The 27,393-nt window shown below is 40.3% G+C and overlaps 1 protein-coding gene, 1 non-coding gene and 1 pseudogene across 11 annotated transcripts in view; 1 reads left to right on the forward strand and 2 right to left on the reverse strand.

The window, feature by feature from the left end:
- The first annotated feature begins 3,305 nt into the window (after positions 1-3,305).
- Positions 3,306-27,393, forward strand: part of Dis3l2 (DIS3 like 3'-5' exoribonuclease 2) — a 370,364-nt gene continuing 346,276 nt past the window's right edge. For 6 of the 10 annotated variants that reach the window (XR_012447408.1, XR_012447409.1, XM_074072000.1 and 3 more), the window contains exon 1: positions 3,307-3,451. The gene's annotated coding sequence lies outside the window, so the exon portion shown is untranslated. Of the gene's footprint in view, positions 3,452-3,493; positions 4,024-4,044; positions 4,503-17,504; positions 18,722-27,393 lie in introns of those variants that run through there. The other 4 variants (XM_020172819.2, XM_020172822.2, XM_074071998.1 and 1 more) reach the window with 4 other exon arrangements.
- On the reverse strand, positions 10,122-10,328 carry LOC141422778 (small nucleolar RNA U3). Its single transcript, XR_012447506.1, has one exon. It is a non-coding gene; the product is annotated as a small nucleolar RNA U3 (small nucleolar RNA).
- Positions 25,741-26,349, reverse strand: LOC109692287 (transcription initiation factor IIA subunit 2 pseudogene; annotated as a pseudogene).

The raw sequence follows: 27,393 nt of genomic DNA on the forward strand, positions 1-27,393 counted from the left end.
ATGAGACAATCTACAGGACCTGCTCATGGACATGACTGGTAGGTGAGGGTGTGGTAACAGGGGAAAGTGCAGTCAGGGATGACTCTTCCGGGTCTGCTGTGTGAGTGGGAGATTAGATTTGGGGATGGGGGTTAGGAATCAAGGTCAGGCAGGGACTGAAAAGTTCTGGGGTAACAATAGCTGTCTACGATTTTTCTCTGAACTGCTGGGAAAGCTAGGACTTCCTAACAGATTTACAGACTGAATGTTTGTGTTCCCTCCACCCCCATATTTGTATGCTGGAAATTTAATCCCAGTGTGTTGGGAGGTGGGGCCTGTGGGAAGTAATTGGGTCATGAGGGTGGAGCCCTAAAGAATGGGATTAGTGCTTTTATGAGAAGAACCTGGAGAGCTAGCCCTCTTCTGTCAAGACAGAACAAGAAGTGGGAAGTGGGCCCTGACCAGACAATGAATCTGCTCGTGCCTTGATCTTGGACTTCCCAGACTCTGGAACTGTGAGAAATAAATTTCTGTTGTTTAAACACCTTCTCTCCCCCACATGTAGGGGACTTTGGTGTATAGCAGTACACACTGACTAAGAGATAGATAAAGTCCCTCCCAAAGCCAAACTGCTGTGGAGGCTACAGATGACTTCCTTCATAGCCTAACAGGCGTGGTGATTCTGGTCCTATCCATATTCTGTGTCTTGGAGTCACTTCTCAAAACATCACTAATTGACTGCCCACCATGCAGAGACCAAAGTCCGGCACAGCACACACCCTGGCGTGTAGAATTCACCCATAATTTCTTATCGTTCTCTAAAAATGAATCCTTTATAACAATGATAAACTTCCATTTCTTGAAGTACCATTAAAATCTTCCAGAACTCCAACCAAGTGGAGCCTGGCGTTCTGTTGACTCTTCAACAGAATACAGTCCTTTAGGACAGATTCATCTGTCCTAAGACAGAATTCATCTGTCATGTATTCAACTTCATGTACTTGGGTCTTCCCTTTTCTGTATTATGATGTGACTTTGTCTATCTTGTTCCCCATTGATTTAATTCCAAACTGTAGCCATATTATGGTCCTATTTTGCTGGTGTTACACCTAGGCTCCCTGGACTACCCACCTCCTCTGCAATTCTTATGCTGAATCCTAATGTCCGATTTGATGGTATTGGTAGGTGGAGCCTTTGATTGGTGATTAGGTCATGAGTGCAATGACCTCATTTTGGGATAAGTTCCCTTAAAAACTCAACTAGAGAGCTCTTGCCCTCACTGCCATGTGAGGATATTTTGAGCAGATGGCCAACTTTGAGCCAGGAAGTGGGTCTCCATCAGATACTGAATATACCTGTGCTTTGATTTTGGACTTCCCAGCCTCTGGAGGAACAGGTGTACGTGGCTCAAAAGCCACTTAAGTTTTGGTATTCTTTTACAGCAGCCTGAATGGACTAAGATAGCCTCTTTGACCAGCACGTTTTATAGCACGTTTTTGAATTTCTTGGTTTACTTCCAGATAGCTGGTCAAATGCATTGCAGATAGATTTATAGTCTCTAAGTGAAAAAAATTATTTCTAAGTCTTTTGGGAGAGTTTATTGTAAATACTTGTTCAGTAGGATTTCAGGCATGCTTGTGGGTTAATTTAGTCTATTCCAGACTGTGTTGTGGTTGTCCTTCAGCCCACATGAGGTAGCCAGACTCATTTCACTTAGAAGGTACTGGGATATATCCATCCAATCTTGTAACCTTCACACTGGCGATGCTACGCTTTCTGCCAGATGTCTAATCAAGACACCTGATGAGATCTGCCTGTTGAACTTGGGTACCATCACTGTGTTGGGTCTCCTCTTGCTCTCCTATTCCTGCTTCTAACTACTTTTGCTTTCTTCGGCTTCACCTTTCATTTCTAGTTCTGAAATCCCAGACTTCACTGGTTCAAGTCTTTGTTCTTTTCCTCCTCTGGGTCTTCCCATTTCTGTCCCATTGGTCTCTCTCTCACCAACTGAACCCCTGAACTTCTGCCATACTTTGTCTACTGCTCATGCTGGGCATCTTCTGTTCTCTGCAGTTTGAACAGACAAGTTTTGTCTCCATCACAGTTTAGCTGAAAGTTCTGGAATGATCTGAGAGAACATTAAAAACCAAAAGATCCTTGTGTTAATTTATTCTTTAAAGAAACACTGATTGAGGTGTGTGGGTGTGGCAAGCACTGGAGATGCAAGGTTAAAAAAATCTCCACCTTCAAAGTGCTCACAGTTATTAGGAGGGGAATCCTGAATTTGCTTAGATTATGGCAGTACATCCAGGAATTCAGGAACAATTTTTTTTTTCTTTTTCCGGTACTGGGGCTTGAACTCAGGGCCTTCACCTCAAGCCATTCAGCCAGCCCTTTTTTGTGATGGGGTTTTTCCGAGATAGGGTCTCGCAAACTATTTGCTAGGGCTGGCTTTGATCCTCCTGATTTCTGCCTCCTGAGTAGCTAGGGAACAATTTAATGTAACTCTTTTCCTTGATGCATATGGTGTGTATACAGCAGTGGATGCCTTCACCATATAGACTTCAGCCACCTTTCTACTTTGACACCGTATTCCCGAATTTTGATTTTGCTTTGGTCACTTGATCTAGACACTTGATCTCCACGGCATCTGACAATGGTGGCCGGTCCCTTGCTGCCATTATTTCCCCTCCAGCTCTCTCGGGGGTTCCTTTCCTTTTGCTCACACTTACAATGTGGGCATGTCTTAGGCTGCATTCTTGGCTATTCTCATTGGCTTTTACACCCGGGCGTACTCTGACCTGAAACCCTCTTTCCTGCCCTTTCCACTGGATGAAGACTCCCCCGTTAGCTTTCCCAAACCCTTGTTGGTCAGGCCTCTCTCGGGCTGGCTCCACTGCTCTCTTTGCTCATCCCAGCGTGCAGGACCCTGCGGCTGTCCTACTTTGTCACCAGCCTGAACATTTTAGGACGCCTGTCTTGGTCACCTCTGTAACCCTGCTTCAGCACTGCACCAGTCCTGAGTAGAGGCCAACAACCGAGCGTTGGTAAATGGAAGGATGCATGAGACTCTGAAACAGGAAAGGAGCCGGCATGGCCGCATTCGGGGGCGGGAACCGCTCGGGTGGGTAGGAGAGGGGGGCCTATGCCAACCCCTCTCCCCTGCTAAATTATCAGAGCACAGACTTGCTTGCTTCCTTTCTGGCCATCCTCCCTGCTACGGGGCCACTAAGTTTGGGAGGCGCAGGCAACCGGGAGTCTCCAGAGAGGCCGCGGCGGCTCCTCACCCAGCTGGTTGGCCCCGCGAAGCACAGCGCACCCGACCGCCCCTTCGAGCGCGCACCCGCCCGTACGCAGCCCTCTTGACTCCGCTCGGCCACCGTTGCTGTCGGGAGCGCGCGCCCGCGACCCGGAAGAGCATTCTCCTTAGCAACTGCGGGTCCACGGCGGCGCCGGCCTCCCGGGAGCGACGGTGAGGCCCTGCCCTGCCCCTTCCCTTTCTTCCTCCCCTCCGCAAGCCCCTCTCGGGACGGACCCCGAACTTTGCCTCCCGGGGCTCCGCGGCGCTTCGCCGGGCACCTGTGGCGGCGGCGGTGGCGGTGGCGACGGGGCGGACGTCGTCCCCTCGCGTCTGTCTCAGGCCCAGGCGTCGCCCCTGCCCACCCCGCGCCCCCTGCTTGTGGCTGCCCCGGCCTCCCAGGCCCGGTTCCTCGCGCCAGCCGGCGGCTCGTCCCTTGTAGCATAGTTTGATGCTCCAGGACCGGGACGGCATGGGAGTCCGTGGCTGTTGAGAGGACGCCTGTCCACCCGAGGCGCCGGTGTCACCTGTGGACGCGTGCTCCTGGGTCCGGATGCGGATGTTTGGGACCGGCCGGCACCGAGCGCTTGGGGAGTCTTCAATAGCAGCCGCTTAATCTCGGCGCTTGCCGTTTGCTCAGGGCTCTGATGCACTCCGTCTGCTTTATCGATCCTGGACTACTTAATTGTGCACTTTGAGCTGCTGCTTTTCCGGGGAATTAGTCTTCCGGTTGTGAGTGAGCAGTGGTTAGTATGCTGTCGCTTAGGCGTGTGTCTTCTGTTTTTACGCAGAAGTTACCCTCCCTGGGACTGGCTAGGTTTGGGAATCGAGGGAATTTTGCTACGCTGAAATAGGGACAGGTGTTGTCAGTAGCTCCGACTTACACTTTGAAAAGACACTATGGCCCTGAAAAACCTCCCTTGAATTTGGAAAACGTGGTGCTAAGAAAACCATAAGCCTTAAGTAAACGTTGCTGGTAATGACTATATTATATCTAATGACGGAGTGAAAACAGAATGTGAATGATCTGGGGAGTGACATTATTTAGGAATAAAATGCAGGAGTTTACCGAAATCCATCGTTCAAAACTATAATTTTTTTGAAGCAAGGTTTCAATACATATTATAGTCCGAGGTGGCCTTGAACTCGTGATACTACTATCTCAGCCTCCCCTGGAATTCTAGGCATGTACCACCACACCCTGTGTCAAAACCATATAAACTCAGTAAGTATTGAGCTCCTATAGTGTTGCATGCACTTAAAAGGATATAGAAGAAATAAAAGGCTGCACACATTACATCATTAGGTAACCAGTAGAATGGCATTTGTTGAAATGCAATTTATATGGTAGACCTTAAGGGCAGTAGTAGGTCACGGTGGAGAAGCCAATGTGGACTGGAGTTTTCAGGAAATTGTTTATGGATTAGATGAGATTTGACTTGTCCTTAAAGTATTTGTATTGGAGGGGATTGGATATGTCAAATAACTTCTTTCATTATTTCCTTAATTTTAGGGTTTGGAAAATAGTTCCATGTGGCATGAAAGTTCTTATTTAGGACCTCTAAGGTCACTTGATGTCTGATCTGTTTCAAAGACTCTTAGTATAAATCTCTTTGGCATTTTCCTGCTTGAGATCTAAAATAATGAGGCTCCTAGCAGGGGCTTTATGCCTTAGAAATATTTGCCCCTGCAGTTGATCTTATATTTATAAGAAATACAACAGTTTATGTAGAATTAATTATTGTTTCATACGTGCTTAAAAGTCTTGTGAAATTCTGATGCTTATTTGTCTGACATTTCCTGAGTGCTTCCTATGTAGTGGGCACCCTGTTAGGAGATACCAAAAACAACAGTTACTCAGCAACCAATAGCTGTGTTTTATCTTTCTCGTGTGTGTGTGTGTGTGTGTGTGTGTGTGTGTGTGTGTGTGTGTGTGTGGTTAATTTAGCAGTCTTTAATGCTCAACATTTGCCTTGAGACATAGAAGGGTCAGAACAATTTAGATATGGATTTTAGGCTCATTTGCTTTGTGGATCCACCAAAGATTTGTTTATGAGGATGCACACACTCATAAGCATACCTCTTAAGATGTTTTGTTGCTTTCTTAAAGATTTTGTGTTCATTGAGTCACTTACTCAATAAATATTTGAGTGCCCACTTGGTGCCAGGCACTGTGTTTGGCCTTGGGGTTGGGGACAGTGAACACAGACACAGTCTCTGTCCTCAGATGATGTTTATCATCGAAACCAAAGAATCACACAAATGTTAACCTACAGCTGTGACAAGTGTTTTAGTTAGGGAAATCACAGAAGTGTCATTGAACTGAGATGTACAGGAAAGCAAGTATCCAGTCAGAGCAGTTAGCAGGACAGACCCTCTGATGGCAGAGTCCATGAAGAGGACCGGGGACTTAGGTACAGCTCTGGATGTGGAGCTGGAGGAGTGGGGAAGACTCTGGTGGGCAAGAAGGATGGATGCTGCTGGGCCTTATGGGCAGGTTGAGTTTCTCTTTATCCTTGGAATAAAGAGAAGCCTCTATAATGGTTGCATTTAGGGACTTAGGGTGGCTTTCCTGGGGATGACACAATAGAACTGTGTTTGAATAGCCAGCTTTGTATTCTACCACTGCTTAGTGTTTGTATTGTGTTCTCATTCCTATTTTCTCAACATGCTCTCTCCGCTTTATTGGAGTTAGAAAAGCCTCCATGTCCCACTAGCAAGATGTGTTCATAGGTTTTTTAATTGGGAGAAAAGGAATTTTAGGGTTAACATTAGTTATTAGGAGTTAATTGATTTGAAATATTTTTTTAAATCAAAACTACTATTAGGGCATTAATTTCTGTGACTTTTTCCTTTTCAGTGAAACATATAAAACTGTGTTAACCATTTTTAAGTGTAGAGTTCAGTGGTGTTAACTATATTTTTATTGTCATGTAACAGCTCTCTGGAACTTACCTTGCAAAAATTGAGGCTCTATACCCATTAAATAATTCGTCACCTCTTCCCTACTGCCAGCTGCTTACAACCACCATTCTACTTTCTCTTGTGACAATTTTGACTGCTATCAAGCAGAGTCATACAAGACATGTCCTCATGCTTTTTCCCTGGCATATCTTTCCCTCTCCCGTCAGTCAGTTTAGTCCTACCAGTTCTTAAAGACCCAGCTTCCCTCCCTTTTCTTCAAACTTGTATTCATAGAGTCAGAGTGGAAGAGACTTAACAGTAGTTACTTTGGGTAGCTGTGATCAAAATACCTGACAAAAACACCATAAGGGAGAAAAAAATTATTTTGGCTCGTGATTTCAAAGTATCAGTCCATCATGGTGGGGAGGGTGTGACAGAACCCTCATGGTAGTCAGGAAGCAGAGAAAGGGAGACAGGAAGAGGTCAGGGAAAAGATACCCCTAAGGACCTGCTCTCAGTGACTGACTTCTGGCTAGGCTTCACCTCCTGAAGTTTCCAGAACCTCCCAAAATAGCATTGCCAGCTGGGGACCAAGCAGTCAACACATTAGCCTGTGGGGGACAATTCATATTCAAACCGTAACATTCTGCCCCTATAATAGGAATCATCTTGTCTAGCTCTCTTTTATTCTACACCAGATAGTAGAATTCTTTGAAAGTTCCAGTGCTTTGCCAAAGGAGAGACATCTGGTGAGTGGGGGCAGAGTTGGGACTAGAGCTGTGGTCTTTCACCTTTTCTGCTTTGGCTTGTTTACTGATGATTTAATGTTTATTCTTTAGTTATGCCACAAGCATCACTGAGGTACAGAAACTGATTTCCTCATTGTTACAACACTATGGTGAGGCATATTAGATGCTGTGTTAGACAGCTTTTTGTTACTATAACAAATGCCTGAGATAATCAATTTATAAAGAGAAAAGTTTTTTTTTCACTCATAGTTTTAGAAGTTTCAGTCCATTGCATTGGGCCTGTGGTGGTGGTACATCATGGGAGGAAGAATGTAGTTGAGCAAAACTGTTTGCATCTTGACTGGAAACTGAAAGAAGGAGGAAGAGGTCAGGGTTCCACTATCGTCTTTGAAGGCACACCCCTCCAGTGTCCTAAAAATCTGCCCGTTATCACCATATCTTAAAGGTTCCATCACCTCATTGCTCTGTGGACTGGGGACTGTGGATCTTTGGAGGACACTTATCCAAACCATAGCAGAAGCTCAGGAAATATTTGTTGATTAAGTGATCTTTAGACTTTCAGTGCCTAAAAGGTGACCCTATGTGAAATTTTGAATTTCATGGATTTCAGATCTTTATACTAATCAAATTTACGTTGGTCCTTCTGCACTTGAATAATTCCCTTTTGTAATCAAAGTTATGCTCTTATCTTTTCCTAATACCTTCTTTTGTGTATGTATTTGTTCATGACATTTATGCTTGGTTTCCCCTGAAAATTTAGATGAAAATCTAATGAATAAGTCATCATTAATGAAAGAGTTAAACTTCTTAGGTTAGCTGACTTATTTTAAGGTAAGTTTTATGATTGTTTCTCAGTTTTATTGTTGCTAAATGTTTTTGACTCATATTTGTACCACAGTTCAGAGTGCTATCTCAGAATGCCTACGGGACGACTTGACTGTGGGTATTGGACTGGGAATGATTAGGAGATGGTTCTATATTCTAAGTGCAAAAAGGGGTCACAGCCAGTATGTACCACAAGCCTGTAATCCTAGCTACTTGGGAGGTGTAGATCAGCAGGATTGAAGTTTAAGGCCATCCTGGGCAAAAAGTTCATGAGACTCCATCTCAACCAATGGCTGAGGCATGGTGGCATGCCCCTGTCATCTCCAGCTATGTGGGGAAGCACAAATAGGAGGATTTAGGGATAGGTCTGCCCTGCTCAGGCATAAAGTGAGACCCTATCTCAAAAATAACCAACCCAAAAAGGGCTGATGGAGTGGCTCAAATGGTGGAGTGGCTCAAATGGTAGAGTGCCTGGCTAGGCTAGCACAAGGCCCTGAGTTCAACCCCTTGTACTACCACCACCACCACAACAAAAAGGTATATCAGAACATTTTCTTATGTGAGGAAGATTTGTAAGATTTTATTTGTAAATAATTTTTTAAAATTTTTATCCCAGACTTTGTTTCTTATCATATTGTATGACCAGCTTTGTAGAATCTAAGTTTTATAATGTCCTTTTATTTCAACCTTTACATAAAGTTTTTTTAATTATACTTTATTAGCATACATTAATAATACAAGGGGCTTCATTGTAATAATTCCATAGATGCATACAGTGTACCTTGAACAAATTCACTCCCAAGTTTTTTGGTTTATAAGAGGAGTTGCTATGGAAGATGAAATGCTATTGAGCATAAGTACAAATAAAATTGGCACTAGGCTGGTAGATCCCTCAAATGTCCAGCCATCTGTGCCATTAATGGTGGTGATGTCAGGAAGGTGAAGAATTGGCTAGGATTCTTTTTTTTTTTTTTTTTGCAAGGCCTTGTGCATGGTAAGCAAATGCTCTACACTGAGCTTCATCCCCAGTCTGATGGATAGAATTCTTGCTGTCTTTATTAGACTGAGGGTAATGGTGGAACTGTTCAAGATGTTCCTTTTTGGTCATGTATTATGAAGTACAGGGGGTTGACAATGTTTTTTCAGATAGAGAGCATTTTATTTGCATCATAAGCAAGAGCTCCTATGTCCCAGAGCTGCTATCATGTGACTAGTTATGTTGAAGCTAGAATTGGTCAAATTTAGGAAATATCACAGTGAAACCCCTCTGTAAATTAATGTACACTAATTAAAACATTAAAAAATGAAGTACTCAAGTTTTGTTAACTGTTAGTCCAACTACTTATGATTCCTTACTTGGTTCCCAATGGCAGGTTATCTCTGGGATGTAGTGAAAATTTCTCAGTTGAAATTTCACAGGGATAGGGCTGATGAAGAGGTACCCTGTCCCTAGAATATGCCTTTTAGTTAGAAAGGAGAGGCGAGGAAAGGGATTATCATTTATGGGTCACTTCCCATGTGTGAAGTAATTCAAATGCATCATGCTGTTAAATGCCAGTTGTCCAGTCAGGAAGATGATTGAATTCTTATCCTGATGAGAAAATTGAAGCTCAGGGAGTTTACTTAAGCCACAAGGTTAAGACCAAAGTTAGATCTTGTTTCTCTGATTCCAAAGCCTGCATTTCTTCTATCATACTACCTCTTTAAGTGGTTTTTTATAGAAACAGTAACGAAAAAGCAAGTAGTGAAGTAGGCTGAAATAGCTGGAAGTTACCTGTTTCCTGAGGGTTAGAAAATCCTTCAAATAGCAATGTAGTTGTAGATGCCTATACACTTGGGAGCTTAGGTAACCTAAATTAGGAGGAGGTAGAAGTTCTGCCATTAGATTCCTCCTCAGGCTTTTTAAATGAAATTACATGGTTTATTCCATTATGATCTGAGAAGATATGAGAAATGGAGAAGATATGAGAAATGATTTAAGTTTTCTTATGTTTAAAAAAAAATTTTTTTCTTATGTTTGTTAAGACTTGCCTTATGGCCTAAAATGTGATTGATTTTAGAGAAAATTTCATGGGCCACTGAGAAGAATGTGTATCTGCAGCAGTTGAATGGAATATTTGGTAGATGTCTGCTAAAGCCATTTGCTCTTTTGTACAGTTTAACTCTGAAGTTTCTTTGTTGATTTTTTTTTTTTTAGTTTGTATGATCTATTTATTGCTGAGAGTGGGATATTGAAAGCATCACTATTATTGTATGTGGCTCTGTCCCTTTATATTCAGTTTTTTTAAAAAATGAAATTGGGTGTATCAATAGTTGGTGCATGTATTATAGTTGTTATAATCTTGATGAAGTGTTTCCTTTATTAATCTGTATTGCTTTTCTTAATCTCTTTTGACTAATTTCTAGTTGAAGTGTACTTTGGCAAGTGGCAGTTGCAATAAAGCAACACCAAGAGTCAGCTTCACACTCAGGAGAGAGCACTGTGTTTCTTCCTTAGGTTTCTGGTACTCTACACAATCAGAGAAACTTCTCTACTAATGAACTATAGAAATGATCCCTGAAAGTATAGTCTTTAATCTTGTGTTCTAATGCAATCATCTAGTCTATATCTTTTGATTGGAGAGCTGAGACCATTTATGTTTAGAGGTATGACTGCAAAGTGTTTACTGTTTCCTGTAATTCTTTTTTTTTTTTTTTTTCCAGGTTCGTTTGAGTATTGTTTGTTCTTTTGCCTTTATTCATCTTAGTATTTTGCTGGTTTTCTGAGATGAACATATTTGATTCTTCCTATTTCATATATGTTCATTCATTCCTCTCCTGAAATTATTCTTTCCTGAGTTCTCATGTTTTTGACTTTTTTTTCTTCTTCTGTATGTGGTGTTCCTTTAATTATCTTCTGCGATAACAGGCTTGGTATACATAAAGTGCTTTAGCTTATGCTTATCTTGGAAGGTCTTTATTTCTTCATCAAATTTGAAGGAAAACTGAAAATAATAATCATGGTTGCAGTTATTTTCTTTCAGAGCTTGGACTATATCGTTCCATGCTTTCCTGCCTTTTTGGATTTCTGTTTAGAGGTCTGAGGTAATTCTGATGTATTTACCTTTGTAAGTAAGTTGGCATTTTCCTCTTGCAGCTTTCACTGTCCTTTTTTTTATTCTCTAGTCTTGGCATTTTAACTATAATGTGGCATGAAGAGGTTCTTTTTTTTGGTCATGTCTAATTGTGGTTCTAAATACAGTCTGTACATGAGTGTCCATATTGTTCCCAAGATTTGGGAAATTTTCTGATATAATTTCACTGAATATGTTTTCTGTGCTTTTACTTTGTATCTCAGCTCTTTGTTCTACCTGATGGATTCTTAAGTTTGGTCTCTTGAGACTGGAGGTGTAGCTACTTTGCAAATGCTGAGGCCCTGAGTTCAAACCCCAGTCCCACCAAAAAGAAAAAAGCAAAAGAAAGAAACCATAACAAGTTTGATCTCTTGAACATGTCCCAGAGTTCTTGATCATGCTTATTTATTTTTCTTTATTGCTGAGTGCAGTATGTCCTTGATCTTGGTTTCAATCCCTGTTTTTTTTTTTTTTTTTCCTTCTGCTTGATCTAATCTACTGATGATTCTTTCTGCTGTATTTTTTATTTGATTTACTGAGCTTTTTATTTCCAACATTTCTATTTTTTCCCCAAGAATTTTAATTTCCTTGCTGAATTTCTCATCCATGTTGCTGACTGTCTGGTCCAGGTCTTGAATTGATTTCCTTATTTCATTTATTTGCTTGAATCTTCTTTGAGGTCATTGATCATTTTTAAAAGTAAAATTTTAATATTTTTGGTTTTTAAGTCATTTCAGCATCTTTGGATTTAGTTATTGAGCTGTTAGGAACTTTTTTTGTCTTTTCTTTTCATATTAATCATGTTTCTATCTTGTAGTTTGTGCATGTGTTAGGTTAGATATCTTTCACCACCGTTCAGAGGAGAGAAAGCATACAGTAATAACAAAATCACCAATTTGAAACCAAATCAGGTATTTAAATGTAGTAAGAACCACTTGGAAACATTAATCTACCCCTAATAAGGTTTAGTAGGAAAAAACAAGGAAGGGTTCTTATAGGATAAACTAGGAATTTAAAACTTATTAAAAGTTAGTATTACAAATTAAGTAGTAAAAGGATGGTGTAGGGGATGGGAAAAAGAAGAAAGAAAATAAGGAAGAGAAAGATAGCATAGTCAGGGAAAGAAAAGAAGAATGAAAAGCAAATAAAAAATAAACAAATAAAAATCAGTACTCCTTTCTTGCTGAAGAGGAGCTGGGCTCTGTCAGGGCAGCTGGTGTTTTTCTCCAATCTCTGGCCCTCAAGAGTCCTGTCTCTCTCTCCCAGTGTGTTTTTCTCTGGGCACAGAAGAAAACAGACTCCCCTCTTGGTGCAGCCTGGGTATGGTGGCTGTGATTGGCCAATGCTGTGGGTCCAGGGCAGCTCCTGGGGATGGTGGTGGTGGGGCAGCTTCAGGCAAGCAGCAACAGCTAAGTGTGGGTAGGATAGTGTAGCAGTGTGGGGGTGGAGGGATGGGTGGGCCGGGCATGTCTAGTGGTTCAACAGCCTCTCCCAGGGTGGGGCAGGCTGCGTTCTGCAGTGGCAGTTCCAGTGGGGGTAGGGCAGCTCCAGGAATGCACAGCAGCTGTGTGGAGTGGTCTCAGTGCAGCTGCTGTGGAGCTACATCCATGCAAGTATGCAGGGCAGTGGCTCCAGATACAGTGTTGGGGTTAGGGTGTGCTCTTTGAAGTTTGCATGTTCCACTGGATTACACTGGGCAGGGGACTTAGGTCATGGGGCAGCTCCAGCTTGTCCTGAGCGAGGTTTGCAGTTTCCACCCAAGTCTTTTGGGCTGGTGCTCGGTTGCAAGTGGCATTGCTAGAACTCTTCACCCAATTACCCGGGGCAGTGGTTCAGGTAATTATTCAGGGAAGGGGTCTCAGGGTGTGGGGCAACTCTGGGCTGTCCCGAGTGAGCTTTTCCTTTTTTTTTCCCTTAAAACAGATCTAAAGTTTGATACTTTTGGGTTTCCCTGGTCTCTGTCTATTCTTTACCAGTTCCTTTCTCTGCCTTCTGTGCCACCTGCCTCTCCTTGAAGCCACATACCTGAGCTTCTGCTTCATATTTGTGGAGATGCAGGGATGTAGTGGATATCTGTAGTCCTCTGTCTTGCTCCTGCTCCCTTTTCATGTTTTTGATGCTATTGAAATAGTATGTGTTTCATCTATATTTCAGACATCTGTTGCTAATATATAAAAATATGATTGAGTTTTGTATATTAATCTCTGTCAGTTTGACTAAGCTCAGTTATTGGTTTTACTAGCTTTTAAAAAATAGTTTCTATTGGCCGGCCGGGTGCCAGTGGCTCATGCCTGTAATCCTAGCTACCCAGGAGGCAGAGATCAGGAGGATTGCGGTTTGAAGCCAGCCTGGGAAAATAGTTTGTGAGACCCTATCTAGAAAATACCCAACACAGAAAAGGGCTAGGTGGAGTGGCTCTAGGTGTAGGCCCTGAGTTCAAACCCCAGTACCACACACACACACACACACAAAACAAAGTTTCCATTGGACTTTTCTATGTAAAAATTATGTCATTTGTGAATACAGAGTGTTTTAACCTCTTTTGTACCAATATCTTGTTTTCTTTTTCTTACCTTATTGCATAGGCCACAATTCCCAGCATAATGTTGAATAGAGGTAATGAGAGCAGACATACCATCTTGCTCATATTCTTAGGGAGAAAACATTTACAATTCTGGATGAGTCTTCACCTCCTTGACCTAATGGCACAGAGAGGGACTTTTAGCAATGTATTTCAGACACCTAAGTTTATTTTTTTGTTGTTGTTGAGTTGGGTTCTTGCTTTGTTGCCCAGGTTGGCTTCCAGCTCATGATCTTCCTGCCTTAGCTTCCCTAGTAGCTGGGATTACGGGTATGTGCCATCACACTTGGCTAGTTGTAGTTTGTGTGTGCGTGTGTGTGTGTGCGCGCGCGTATATGTATTTTTCAGTGTTTTTTTTTTTTTTTCGTCATTATTGGTGTTTGGACTCAGGGCCTTGCGCTTGCTAGGCAGGTGCTTTACACTTGAGCCACACCTCCAGCCCTTTTTGCTTTAGTTCTTTTTTACAAGGTCTCATGATTTTTGTGACTAGTCTTGACTGTGATCCTTCTATTTAAGCCTCTCATGTAGCTGGGATGAGGAGTACTACCACCCCAGCTATTGGTTGAGATGGGGTCTCACTAACTTTTTGCTCAGACTGGCCTCTAACAGTGTTTCTTCTGATCGCCACATCCCAAGTACCTGGATTGCAGATATAAGCCACTGTGTCCAGTTGCTTTAGTTATTTTTCAAGTAAGGTTTCATGTTTTTGTCAGGGGCCAGCCTCACACTGAAATCCTCCTACCTATGACCTCCCATGTAGCTGCTCAGTTTATTGTCTGAGGTGCGGGTTTTGCTAACCTTTTTTTTTTTGCTTGGGCTGACTGGAACTGTATCCTCCAGATCTCTGCCTCCTAATTAGTTAAGATTACAGGTGTTAGCTACTGTACCCGGTCCTTGTTTTTGAACATGTTCATCTTTCCTCTAGCTTCTTAAGCATGTGGATTATAGTTCTAACAATTACTTTTCATGTCTACTCTTGTTATTTCCAAATATTTCTATTCTCAATCTTCTCTCCCCATGTCTTTCTGTCTCTTATATACCACAGCAACATCTCTGTGTTTATTAAATAGATAATGCAAGATAGGTAGGTAATAATTCCCTTACTTTGTATATTCAGAAATTGAGGCTTAAGAAAGTTTGGTAGTTTATCCAGGTGTGAATGCATCTGTCTGTTATCCCAGATACTTGGGAGATGGAGGTAAGAGGATTACAAGGTAGAGGGGAAAGTTAGTGAGACCCTGTCTAAAAAAAGATGGGCTTTATGTGCATATATGAAATAGAATGATGAATTCTTGTTATTGATGTAAGTGTGGCTGGGAGGGGTTTGTGTGTGGGGGAGTGGGTGGGGGGCAGCTAACCAATGCACAAGGTAAGGCTCTTTGGAAGTGGCACAGTGAATCTCTCTGTACAATGAATATATGCTAATAAAAATGAAAAAAAACAAACCAAAAAACCAAAAGGACTGGAGGCATAGCTCAGGTGGTAGAGTGCTTGAGGACCTGAGTTCAGTCCCTAGTACAGAGATTAAAAAAATGATAATTTGTTTTGATCAAGGTCAGTTAACGTTCAGATTTAAATCTAGGTTTTTCTAATTTCACAACTTCTGCTCTTTCCATTATTCCTGTTTTTAGCAAAAGGGATAAGAGGCATAAAAGTAAAAATAAAAGAGCAGGAAAGGCACCATAATATAGAAAAATTGGGAAAAGATCATACAGGAGCATGTAGATTATAAAAACTTTACTAGACTGCAGGCAGTATTTTGTATGCACTTTGAAAGACAGGTCAGGTTTTGCAGGTTTCTATAAAGAGGGAAGGCGTTTGAGAAGTGTGTGTTGTGTAGGGATGGAGAGTGGGGTATGTATTTGGCTGAGTTGGGTGTTACTATGGAAAACAGGTGCCAAGGGATGTTGGATTGAATTGTGGAATATATTTGATGTCTGAGTTTAACAGAGGTCTTTTGTATGTCTTTTTTCTCCAGCTACTGGATATGTCTGATCCAGGGAGGGGTACTTTAAAAATTTCTCCTGTAGTACAGTCTCATACATAAGTAATTTACAGGTGTATTGATTGATTGATAACATTTTCTTACTGTAGCATCCTTAGTTCCTTTATTAGTACTTGTGATTGTATTGTTTATTGTATGGGAAGTCTTAAATCCTGTGTTCATAAAATTCCTTCCAAAGAAGTCAGCATACTTTATGCTAATTCATTTCTTGATTGTGTCAGCAGTCAGCTTACCATATCCAAAGAGTATCCCACTTCCTCAGGCATCCAGAATGCAGCTCAACTTAAAGTCATTGTGTGGCCTTTTGCTGTTCTAATGAAAAGAATGCTCAGATGGTAGTGTGGTGGGCAGATGCCAGGCCTGTTCTCTGGGACTCTTCTATTTCTGGGTGATAGGGAGGAAGGAGTCCGTGTAGCACTGTCCCTGAACTCCCAACTGCCCACCATGTGTGGAATTGGCTCTTGACACTGCAAGTGCTGAATTGTATTCACTCTAATCTTTGCATCTCAGAGGAATCAAGACCTGAGGTTTCAGCTGGGCTTCACTAAATTTTAATCAGTTAAAAATAATTAATGGAAAAATACCTTCCTATTAAAATTGCATCATTATTTCTTCAGTGCTTTTAATTAGCTTAACAAACCTTTTTAACTCTGGTGTTCTGGCAAGCATTGTCATTGCCAGAGCTCCCTGAAGTGCTTGTCAGTGGTTTGAGTTTGATCAGAGTACATTGCCTCTTGGTATATGACCTCCCTGTCCTCATGGGCTTCCTTGTTAATAGAACTTCAGAGGAAAAGATGAAAATCAAATATTTTGTTAACTCTTAAAGGTGGGCTACTTAGAAGGACAGATGATTGAGTCTAGAATTAACACTATGTATGTCTTTACATGCTTTCAGTACAGTCTTGTTTGAGTTGTTTTTTATTAAGTATTGAGAAATTACAAAATAATGTATGCAAAATATATGTAGGCTGTCCAGACTTCTAGGACAATGAATACCCATGTATGCAAACACAACTTTAAGAAAAAAATCATTGCCATTGAGGATCTCTGTGCAACTGTCCTAATTCCACCTCTTCCTTCCCCTTCTGACATAATCAAATTTTTGTGTTTTCCTTATTTTTAGTTTTTTTTTTTTTACTTTTTTGTTTTATTTTTGAAGTACATAATGTATATTTGTAAATAATCATTTAATTTTGCATTTAAAAAAAATGAAATCATAATACAGATATTTTTCTTTGGAGAAATGACTTCACATCTACACTAACCCCTCACTACCTAGTTTTTTTCTTCCATTTGATCTTTAAAATGAGATTGTCAGTTTCTATAAAAAGTTATGATTGAAATTTGTGACCACAATGACTTCTTTAACTTTTGGCAACCAACTTTGTAATATTGAGTTTTCCTGGCCAAGATCAGGATTTGTTATTTGTTTGAGTCTTTATGTTTTTAAAAGTAATTTTAAAATTTAAATTATATCCTAACTGTCATGATAATGCTAGTAATGTTATGTCATTAAGAATTATATTTGCTGTTTCTGGTAGATAAATATTTTTAATTAAGGAAGCTTTCTATTTTTTTTTTTACTTACTGTTTAGTGACTTATATTAATAGACAGACTCTCTTAAAAATATACCTGTACAACGACGTAATCTTCAATATACTCTGGCTATTCAGTTTGTTAATATTTTATTTAGGATTTTTGCATCTTTGTTCATAAGTGAGATTGACCTGTTTTTTTTAAAAATGTGCTTGCTTTGTTTGATTTTGGAATCTAGAATGCATTTTACTTATTGCAGTTGGAGAGTTTTTAATCTTACTCTAAACTTTAGAATAGTCTGTTTAACATAAGAAGCAAGATATTCCCCTTTACCACGTGATGGTCATGCAGGAGGTAGAAGCAGGGGGATCGTGAGTTTGAGGTAAGCCTAGGGTATATAGCAATTTCCAGGCTAGCCTGGGGTACATGTTGAGTGCAAGTGCCTACCTATGCTACCTGTATATAGCCTATGCACATCTTCCTTTAATCATCTCTAGATTAGTTATAATACCTAATAAAATGCTATATAAATAGTTGTTATAGTTTATTATTTAGAGGATAGTGACAAGAAAAAATGTATACATTCAGCATTTTTTTTTTCTTGAATCTTTTTAGTATGTGTTTGGTTGAATTCAAAGATGGAACCCATGGATATGGAGGGCCCACTGACCACAAACTGACTGGTTCACACAACAGAAATTCATTGGCTCAGAGTTCTAGAGGCTGAAAGCCTGAGATCAAGGTGTTGGCAGGGTTGATTCCTTTTGAAGACTTGTTAGAGAACATTTGCTCCCTGTCTTTCCTAGCTCCTACTGGTTGCTTGCAATCTTTGATGTTCTTTGGCTTTTAGACACATTATCCTGATGTTTGCTATCACCTTTACATGACGTTATCTCTGTGAGCAAGTCTATGTTCAAATTTTCCCTTTTTATAAGGACAGTAGTCATATTGGGTAGGCTTGTACTCCAATAAGACTTCACCTTAACTAGTTACATCTGTAACAAGGGCTGGCAGAGTGGCTTAAGTGGTAGAGTGCCTGCCTAGCAACTCTGAGGTGCTGAGTTCAAACCCCATTACTGCCTCTTCCCACCCCCCAACTGTATTTGTAACAGCCTTATTTCCAAATAAGGTCACATTCTGAGATACTTTGGATTTAGGACTTCAATGTATGTTGTAACTGTTTCTATAACAAAGCACATGAAGTGATGAATTTATAAAGAGAAAAGTTTATTTTGGCTTTCAGTTTTGAAGATTCTAGTTCCTGATCAATTGGCCCTGTTTTTGGCCCTGTGGTGAGGCAGACATCATGGTGAGTGCATGTAGAACAAAATTGCTCACCTCATGGCCTAGGAGCAAAAGAAAGAAAGAGGAAGGCATCAGGGTTCCATTATTCCCTGCCAGGGCATACTTCCAATGACGTGAAGACCTCCACTATGTGCCATCTGTAAAGATTATGTCACCTTCCAAGAGCACCATCTTGGAGACCAAGCATTTAACACATGGGCCTTTGGGCAGCATTTAAGATCCAAGCCATAGCATTCTCCTTGCTCTTACAATCTATCTGGAGGAAATGGGTTGAGGTGATGAAAAGGGTTTAGAAGTAGCTCTAGTTTGAAACTGGGGCTAATGTTTTGATTAGAAATGGCTAGACTGACTGGGGTTCTGCTCTAGGATGACCTTCATCCACTGAGAACACAGATGAATTCATGGGATTGAGGAGCCTCACAAAGGTAGGTGGTTTGGACGCCTGTGGAAGAACACACATTTAGTGTCTCCCAGAGCTGATTAAAATGACTCTTGCTCCTGGCAAAGATGGAGATTCTGAACTGGAAGAAACTTTAGATCATCATCCCTAACAACCAGTTTAGACTTACTCAAAGTGCACTCAACCCTCCATGTACACAGGTTCTACATCCAAGGATACAACTATCTGCAGATAGAAAATACTAAAAATTTTGTCCGTTCTGAACGTGTGGACTGTATTTCCTATATAATACAGTATAACAGCTGTTTACACAGAATTTACATTGTGTTAGATGTTTTAAGCAATCTAGAGATGATTTGAAGTACACGGATAGATAGGTGTGCATAAGTTATATGAAAATAACATTCTATTTAATATAAGAGATTTGAGCATCTTTGAATTTTGTTATTCACAAGGGGTCCTGGGACCAATCTCCTAAGTAAGATGCCTGTATTTAAGTCTTTGAAGAACTGGAACAAATTTTGAATCTTTCCAGAATCTTTATCTTCTGAAGTAAAGGAAAAACTAGAGGTTGAAAAGTTGAAAGTCAAAGAACAAATATGCTGCTTAATGAGGGAGAACTGGAGAACATGTTGTTTTGGAGACATTTATTACAGGTAGTCATCATACTCAGGAAACTCTTAAAAATAATTAAGAAATTGTACATGACTTGGGGAAAGATTTAAAAAATACAAAATAAAAGTGGAATGAGGTTCTTTATTATTGAAAATGTTCTAATTGATTACTACTGAATGATTACTACAAAGTTTTCTAGTTGATTACTAAAGTTCCATCACAAAGATTCCTAGTGGGATCTAATAAAAAAAATTTACTTTCTATATATTGTATTTGGACACTATTGAACTTATATTCTAATATTTTTTATGATGATCGTATTAGATTTTGTAGGTAGACAGTGATTCTGTTTGTAATTGATCATTTTGTCCCTTTTCTAACATTAGTATTACTTTTTAAATATAGCAGTGGCTAGCTTCTTTGGAATAATGTTGAGTAACAAATACAATAGCTAGCAGCCTTTTCTTATTCTTTAGTAGGAATGCCTGTAGTGCTTTATCATTGCTTATAGGTTATTTTCTGTTGCTATTTTTAAAGTATTTATTTATTTATTTATTTATGGTACTGGGGCTTCAATTCAGGGCCTCATGCTTGCTAGGCAGGTGCTGTACCCACTTGAGCCATTCTACCAGCCTAAATTTTTTTCCTTTTAAACTTTATATTTAAATTCAACTTTTATTTCAGCATACTTGTAGAATCATATACAGTTGTAAAAAAAATGCAGAGAGCCCATGTACTCTTCACCCAGTTTTCTCTTGCATTCTCTTGCATTTATCACAGGTGGGAAATTGCACCTCCTGTCTTCATATTTTAGCGCATTTGGTTGGACTCTATATTCAGATTTTAGTAGTACTCACTTGTGTGAGTGTGCGTGGTCTTATCATATCTGTAGTCCTGTGTGACCACCACCTCAGTTGACATGTTCCATCACAAAAATGAGTTCTATTGCATAAGATTCCTTGGGCTACCTTTTTGTAGCCACAGCCATGTCCTTTCTTCTTGGCCTTTCTAGCCCAGGCAACCATTAAACAAGTGGAGTCATTTAGTACATAGCTTTTGAGATTGGCTTTTTTCATTGGCATATTCCTGTGAGATTCACTCAGGTTGTTGCATATCAGGAGTTTGTTCTTTTTTTATTACCGAGTAGTAGTTTGTGGCGTGGATGACTATCTCTTGAAGAACAGATGGATTATTTATTTATTTATTTATTCATTACTCATATGTGCATACAATGCTTGGTTCATTTCTCCCCCCTGCCCCCACCCCCTTCCTTACCACCCACTCTGCCCCCTCTCTCTCCCCCCCACCCCTTCGATATCCTGCAGAAACTGTTTTGCCCTTATCTCTAATTTTGTTGAAGAGAGAGTATAAGCCATAATAGGAAGGAACAAGGGGTTTTGCTGGTTGAGATAAGGATAGCTATACAGGGAGTTGACTCACATTAATTTCCTGTGCGTGTGTGTTACCTTCTAGGTTAATTCTTTTTGATCTCACCTTTTCTCTATACCTGTTCCCCTTTTCCTATTGGCCTCAGTTGCTTTTAAGGTATCTGCTTTAGTTTCTCTGCGTTAAGGGCAACAAATGCTAGCTAGTTTTTTAGGTGTCTTACCTATCTCATATCACCCTTGTATACTCTCATTTTTATTATGTGTATCGTTTTATCATTTTATCCCCTTGTTGTGTTTGCCCTTGATCTAATGTCCGCATATGAAGGAGAACATACAATTTTTGGTCTTTTGGGCCAGGCTAACCTCACTCAGAATGATGTTCTCCAATTCCATCCATTTACCAGCGAATGATAACATTTCATTCTTCTTCATGGCTGCATAAAATTCCATTGTGTATAGATACCACATTTTCTTGATCCATTCGTCAGTAGTGGGGCATCTTGGCTGTTTCCATAACTTGGCTATTGTGAATAGTGCCGCAATAAACATGGGTGTGCAGGTGCCTCTGGAGTAACCTGTGTCGCAGTCTTTTGGGTATATCCCCAAGAGTGGTATTGCTGCATTAAATAGTAGATCAATGTTTAGCTTTTTAAGTAGCCTCCAAATTTTTTTCCAGAGTGGTTGTACTAGTTTGCATTCCCACCAGCAGTGTAAGAGGGTTCCTTTTTCCCCGCATCCTCGCAAACACCTGAAACAGATGGATTGTTCTCAGTTTTTGGCTATTTTCGGTTAAGCTGCTATGAACATTCATGTGCAAATGCAAGTTTTCATTTCTCTGAAATAAATGCTCCAGAGGGCCTATGAACTTAGATTCTTCTGGTTGTCACATTTTGTCTAGTTTACTTTATTTATTTTCTCTGTCTTTGTTTTTCCATAGACACACACACACAAATACAAAATCAAAAATTTTCTTGAACATTTGAGAGTAATTGCAATGCATCATTACCTCCAAGTACTTCAATGGGTATTTCCAATTGTAAGGACATTATCTTACATCCCCACAGAATAGATAACAACTTGGTTAAACACTTTTTATCATATCTACTGTCTATTACAATTTTGTCAGTTGGTAGTAATGTCCCTTAGACATCTTTTTCCTCCTAGTATATTTTCCCTCCTAGTATACAGGGTATTACCTTATTTAGTAGTCAGGACAGCTGTATGAGGTACATATTATTATTACTGGCTCTTTGAGGTGATGAAACTGAGGCATAGATATCTTGTTCAAGTCATAGCTATTAAATAATGGAGACTGGCTTCAACTCTGGTGTTTTGACTAGAGAAGCCTTCTAACCACTGAACTCTGCTGTCTTCCATTATCTTTTAGCTGTGTCTAGTCTTGGACTTCCAGAAATTGGTGTTTTAACTTTGAACTAAGAATTAGAAAAATATTTTCTGTATTAACTGACATAAACAATTGTTATTTGATTTATTTCATAGTATTTCATCCATTCTGTAATGACTTTAGATATTTCATTTGCTGCTTCAAATTGGAGCTAAAATTGAGCCTATTCTGCATCTGGTTAGCATTTGTGGTACTTTGGGAAGTATTAAGTTTGTTTTTTGGTGGTACTGGGGTTTAGACTCAGGGCCTTGTGCACTTGCTAGGTGAGCACTTTTATCACTTGAACCATACTTCCAGCCCTTTTTGCTTTAGTATATTTTCCACATAGGGTCCCGCTTCTTGCCAGGGCTGGTTTGGGACCACAGTCTTCTTCCCTGTGCCTCTTCTGTAGGTGGGATCATGAACATGTGTCATCACACCTAGCTTATTGGCTGAAATGGGGTCTTGCTAACTTTTGCCCTGTTTGGCCTCAAACAGGCCACCCCTTCTCATCTGTCCTTCCTGACTGGCCAGGATTATAGGTTTAAACCACAATGCCTGGCCATATTAAGTATTTGAGATGAAGTTTTAAGCATCAAGCAGATTATTGTCTTGTGCATTAGAAGTGAGAGTTTAGAGGAAGCCCTGTTACATGTATGGCTTTTGTCCTTTGGACCAGATAAGGACTGTTTCTTCTAGGGCATTCATTGTTCAGGCCTTTGTTCAGTCTTTGTTAATTTCTCAAGGAAAGAACTCCACTATCCCTGGAGGCAGTTTTCTAATCTTACATGGCTGGGAGTTTCCCAAGTATAAGTAGTTGTGGAGATTACAATGTGCTTTATTCTTTGTAAGCTTCTTTTAAGGTCACTACCATGTGAAATAGTACAAAATACATGTTTGCTGAGATTAAAGTTATTGTGGGGTTTGTAATTTTTGGATTTCCTTACATCCGCATTAGTGAACTGTGCACAAAGACCCTCTGTAAATACAGGTTTTACACTTAACATGCATCTAGAGGTAGCAAGTTCTTGATGATGTAATTTCTCTATTAGTGACAAGATGAACACTTGCAACCTGAAGATTGAAAATAATCCTGAGTTTCTGAGCTTTGCCATGGAATTGAGGGCCTGTATTCTGACCCTGTTCTTAGAAGGCTTGTGTAAGCACTGACAAACTAGAGTTCTTAATGGAAGTGGAGGCCTGGCTTTTTCCTCTGGAGTGCATGTACTTGGTTTGTCCAGTTTCTCTACCATCTATTAAACTCATGCTTATGGATCTTGCGAGTGGTAATGTTGCCAATGAGCTGGCTGGGCATCTTTTGCTCTGTCTGGACAGAAATTGCCTCCTTACGGTGCTGGGTGTTACAACTCTTGGGCCTTGGGTACTGAGACCCTCAACCTTAAGGCCTGGCAGCTCTCAGAATTCTTCCAGCTACTGGGGCCTGCAGTCTCTTGTCTTCAACTCTTTCTACCCTTCCACTTTCCATACCTTTGGCTTTCTGCCTACACTTCCCTTCTTTCATAGTCTTTTGCCATCTCAGCTGCCTCTACTCCCTGCAGTTTCTGCCCCAGTCACTTTCTGAATATCTTCAGCTGCCTTCTGGCCTATCTTGTTTCCTCCTTCTCTACCCATGATGAAGATCACAAGTAGGAAAGAAGAGCCAATTCAGGAGAAGCCTTTTATTGGACCTAATGTTACAACACCAGGGGGCAGCACAGGAGAGTGCCTTTAGGTTGAACAGCCTGCCTATATCGTTAGTTGGAAGTGTGTGACATGGGTGTGGCATGCAAATGAAGGATTATATTTGCACCAATCATAGCACAGCTTCCAGTTCAACCAGTTATAGGCTCCACACAGGGACCAATCACAGGCCTTGCATAAAGATCAATGACTAGTTCCTCATTGCACCAACTACTGGTTTCTTGCTGGGTTACTGAGGAGGTGCTTCCCCACTCTCTCATATTGAGTGAGAATAGTTGTAGGGTCATCTGAAGTTCACTGCAGATTATCTTGGCCTGGGATTCTGCCTTCCAAGACCGGACCTGCACCAGTTGGGATTTGAGTAAGGCCTCCTGGAGCAGGAGTCGAGGCTTCTGCTATAGTGGTCCTTGAACCTGGAGTGTTCTCTGAGTGATCATAAACTGTCCAAAATAGCTCGGCTGCCTTGAGGACAGTCTGGCAGGTTGCTAGAAAAGGGGCTACTTGGCTGGCAGCTCCCTGCTCTAGGCTGCCAGGGAAAGGTCTGTCCACTGCCATTCAAAGGCCTGAATGGCCAGCTCCCAGTGATTTAACTCATTCACGGAAGAAAACATTATAGGGTGCTTACAACAAAGACTTACAGAAAGCTCTACACAAAATCAACATTCTCTACAGCATTTAACAGTGCTTAACAACACTTAACAATGCTTAACAGTCGATAACCTCCACCCCAGTGCCCTAGGGGGAGTTGGGGCCCCTCTGATCATCTTAGTAGTGGTTTTTATCTGGGAAATGCAGAATTTTGAAAGGCTGCAAACCCCAGAGTCACCACCTTTCCACCTGACAATGAGTGGTGTGGATGTGGAGCATACTTTCTGAAAAGAATGGAGGGCTGGAATCAGGGTTGGCTTTGTAGGGCCTCTCAGGTCCACCAGTACAGTGTGCTTAGCTGTGACAGACCAGACCTAGAATCAGCAGGTTGGCTTAGGGGGTCATTAAACTTTCCCACATCTTACTATGTCTGGATTTAATGTCTTCGTCCTTTTGCTGTTTAGAATTTTGTGTCCTGCATTCCTCTAGATTCCTTGAATAGCACTAGAATTTGTCCCTGTCACTTTGAGAGGACTTTGAGGTACAATTCCTTATGACTTTGTATGTCTTCCTCTAGGAGTACTATTCAAGACAAGATACAGACTTGACATTTTATTTGAAATGATATGAACCTAGGGAAATCTGCTTTTAGTTCTTGTGTGTTTTTATAATTTTGTTCAGAGGATTATAAAGTCAGAAAGTCACACATTTTCCCAAATTGCCATGGTTAAATTGCTCTATGGGCAAGCTTTATAGCCCTCGTTCCTTTTTCTTAAGTTTCAAGATTAGTGTATATGGAGAGATGATGGCTGTGACTACCATTCAAATTATGCATATTGGTAGTGTGTGAGTTACTTTTCAGCTCTGTTAAATAACTGCTTCTCTACACAACATGAAGTTTGGGTTATACTTGTGGTAGTCCTGCTCCATACAATTTATGGTTAATAAAGGTGCTAGCAATAATTGTTGCTGAATTGCTAACTAGAATATTTTGACTTTATGATCTGTAATTGAGAATTTTTAAAGGGGGTTAAGAACTTTCCCATGTGCTTCATTATACTTGTGTGTGGGAGAGGGAGGGAGGAGGAAGAGGGAGAGAATGTGCATGTGCCCATGCCAGAGTAGATAAAAAAAAAAATAGCTATTAATTGGTAATTTTTTAATTTGATGAAAAAATATCCCAGACATTTTTGCATCTTATTTTCCTAGTTTGCATATGTTTTTAAATTTCCAAGATATAAAGGTAAACAAGTCTCCCCAAAAAGTAATGAACAAAAGTGACAAGATTTCAGATAGATTTTATTTGATAGTAGGGATAGGGATTAATGAAATAGGTATCATGATTTCTAAGACTTTTTTTTTTGAGTTTTAAAATGAGTTTACTAAAGAATGTTCTTAGGAATGCAACCACTTTTAATTTGTCATTTAAGGAAAGTTATGTTTCTTCATGCTGTATAATAAAGGTAATACAAGAGAACACAGTTATAAGCTTCTTTTTGCTTGCTTTCTCTGATAGTATAGCACAGTGTAGTCATTTCTGCAGTACTAGAATAAATTAAAAAAAAAGTCTCTTCTATGGTTCTCTTCAAAAAGCGATGAATCACAACAGAGGATGGCATAAAAAAGCCGTTTTTCCTGCTCATTCTGTAGTATTGGAGCCAGTATTTTTACCATCACAGGCTACAATTTTCACTTTATCCACTTTCATAAGTTCTGTTGCCTCTCTGAATTCAACATCATTCAATACAGAAGTTCACACATTATCACAGAATCTGTACATATTTAGAGAGCCCCTGAAATTGACTTTTCTTGACCCTTTGAGCCAATGCTGAATGTATAGCCTTATCAAACTAAGTAGAACTCGAAGGGCAAGTTGGGGGGTGATCTGTTGAGACTGTATGAGCTCATCTAGGCTCTCCTGAAGACTGTTTCCCAAAGTGGTATTTCTGTATAACTGATACGCCATGGCTGAGGAGGAAGAAATTACTTTCTTTTCAGGCTTGCAGTGATGTCTTAAAAATGCTTCCAGTGGGGAAGGTGCATCCCACTGCTGGAGCCCGACAGGAGGCATCCCCTTCGCTGACCGCCTCTCCAGCAGCCTGCAGAAACCACAGGCCGGTGACCGCTTCTGAGACTTCCTTGGTGACCTTTTTAGCAGTACTGAATTGCTGCAGGGATGAGAATATAATTTCACCCTGCTTTTTTGTCCAAGTTTAGTGATCGTGGCACAGATTCTAAGTGTGATTGCTCACACTCGGTGAAAAATAAACTTTTTAAAGCAAGGAACTTTCTTTTCTAAAAAAATTTTTGTTATATTATTGTACTGGGGGTACATTGTGGCATTTATAAAAGTTCTTACAATACATCATAGTTGAATCACCCCTTCTATCATTCTCCTTTATCGCCTCTCTCCCATACACAAGGAACTTTTTTTTTTTGATATTTGGAGTAGCATGATGCCGGTGGGTACCTTCCTGTGCTTTAGATTCTGATCTTTAAATAAAGATGAGGTTTTTATTTATTTCATTTTCTTTTGATTTAACAAGTGTCTCTGGCTATTCCTTCCCTCGTAAGCTGAGAGATTTCTTCTTGTTTCTAAGGTACTATTGCATTTGACTTGAGCTTTTTGCTGCTCTGCATAGAGTTTTTCTCCAAAGTCTGCACATTTTTCCCCAAAAGAGAGGTTACAATAGATTACCGGGGCTTGAAAATGCCAATTGGTATGAAAGTCTTTAAAGCATAATAAGTAATCTTATTTGTTCCAATTTGGTAATTCTGTACATGAGTTTAATTTTAAAGATGTGAGAGAGAAACATGAGATTAGATTTATAATGTAATTCCACTATAAAATGCACATGAGAAATGAAACTGTTGAAAAATAAAACAGTTTCAATCTTATAACATTTTGGAGCCTTTTTGAGTTTTTTTTTTGGTGGTACTCAGAGCCTTATGCTTGCTAGGCAGGAAGGAGCTCTATCACTTGAACTAAGCCACCAGCCCTTTGGGGCCTTTTGATAGCAA

Source organism: Castor canadensis, chromosome 4 (assembly GCF_047511655.1).
Source record: "Castor canadensis chromosome 4, mCasCan1.hap1v2, whole genome shotgun sequence".
Taxonomy (NCBI): Eukaryota; Metazoa; Chordata; class Mammalia; order Rodentia; family Castoridae; genus Castor; species Castor canadensis.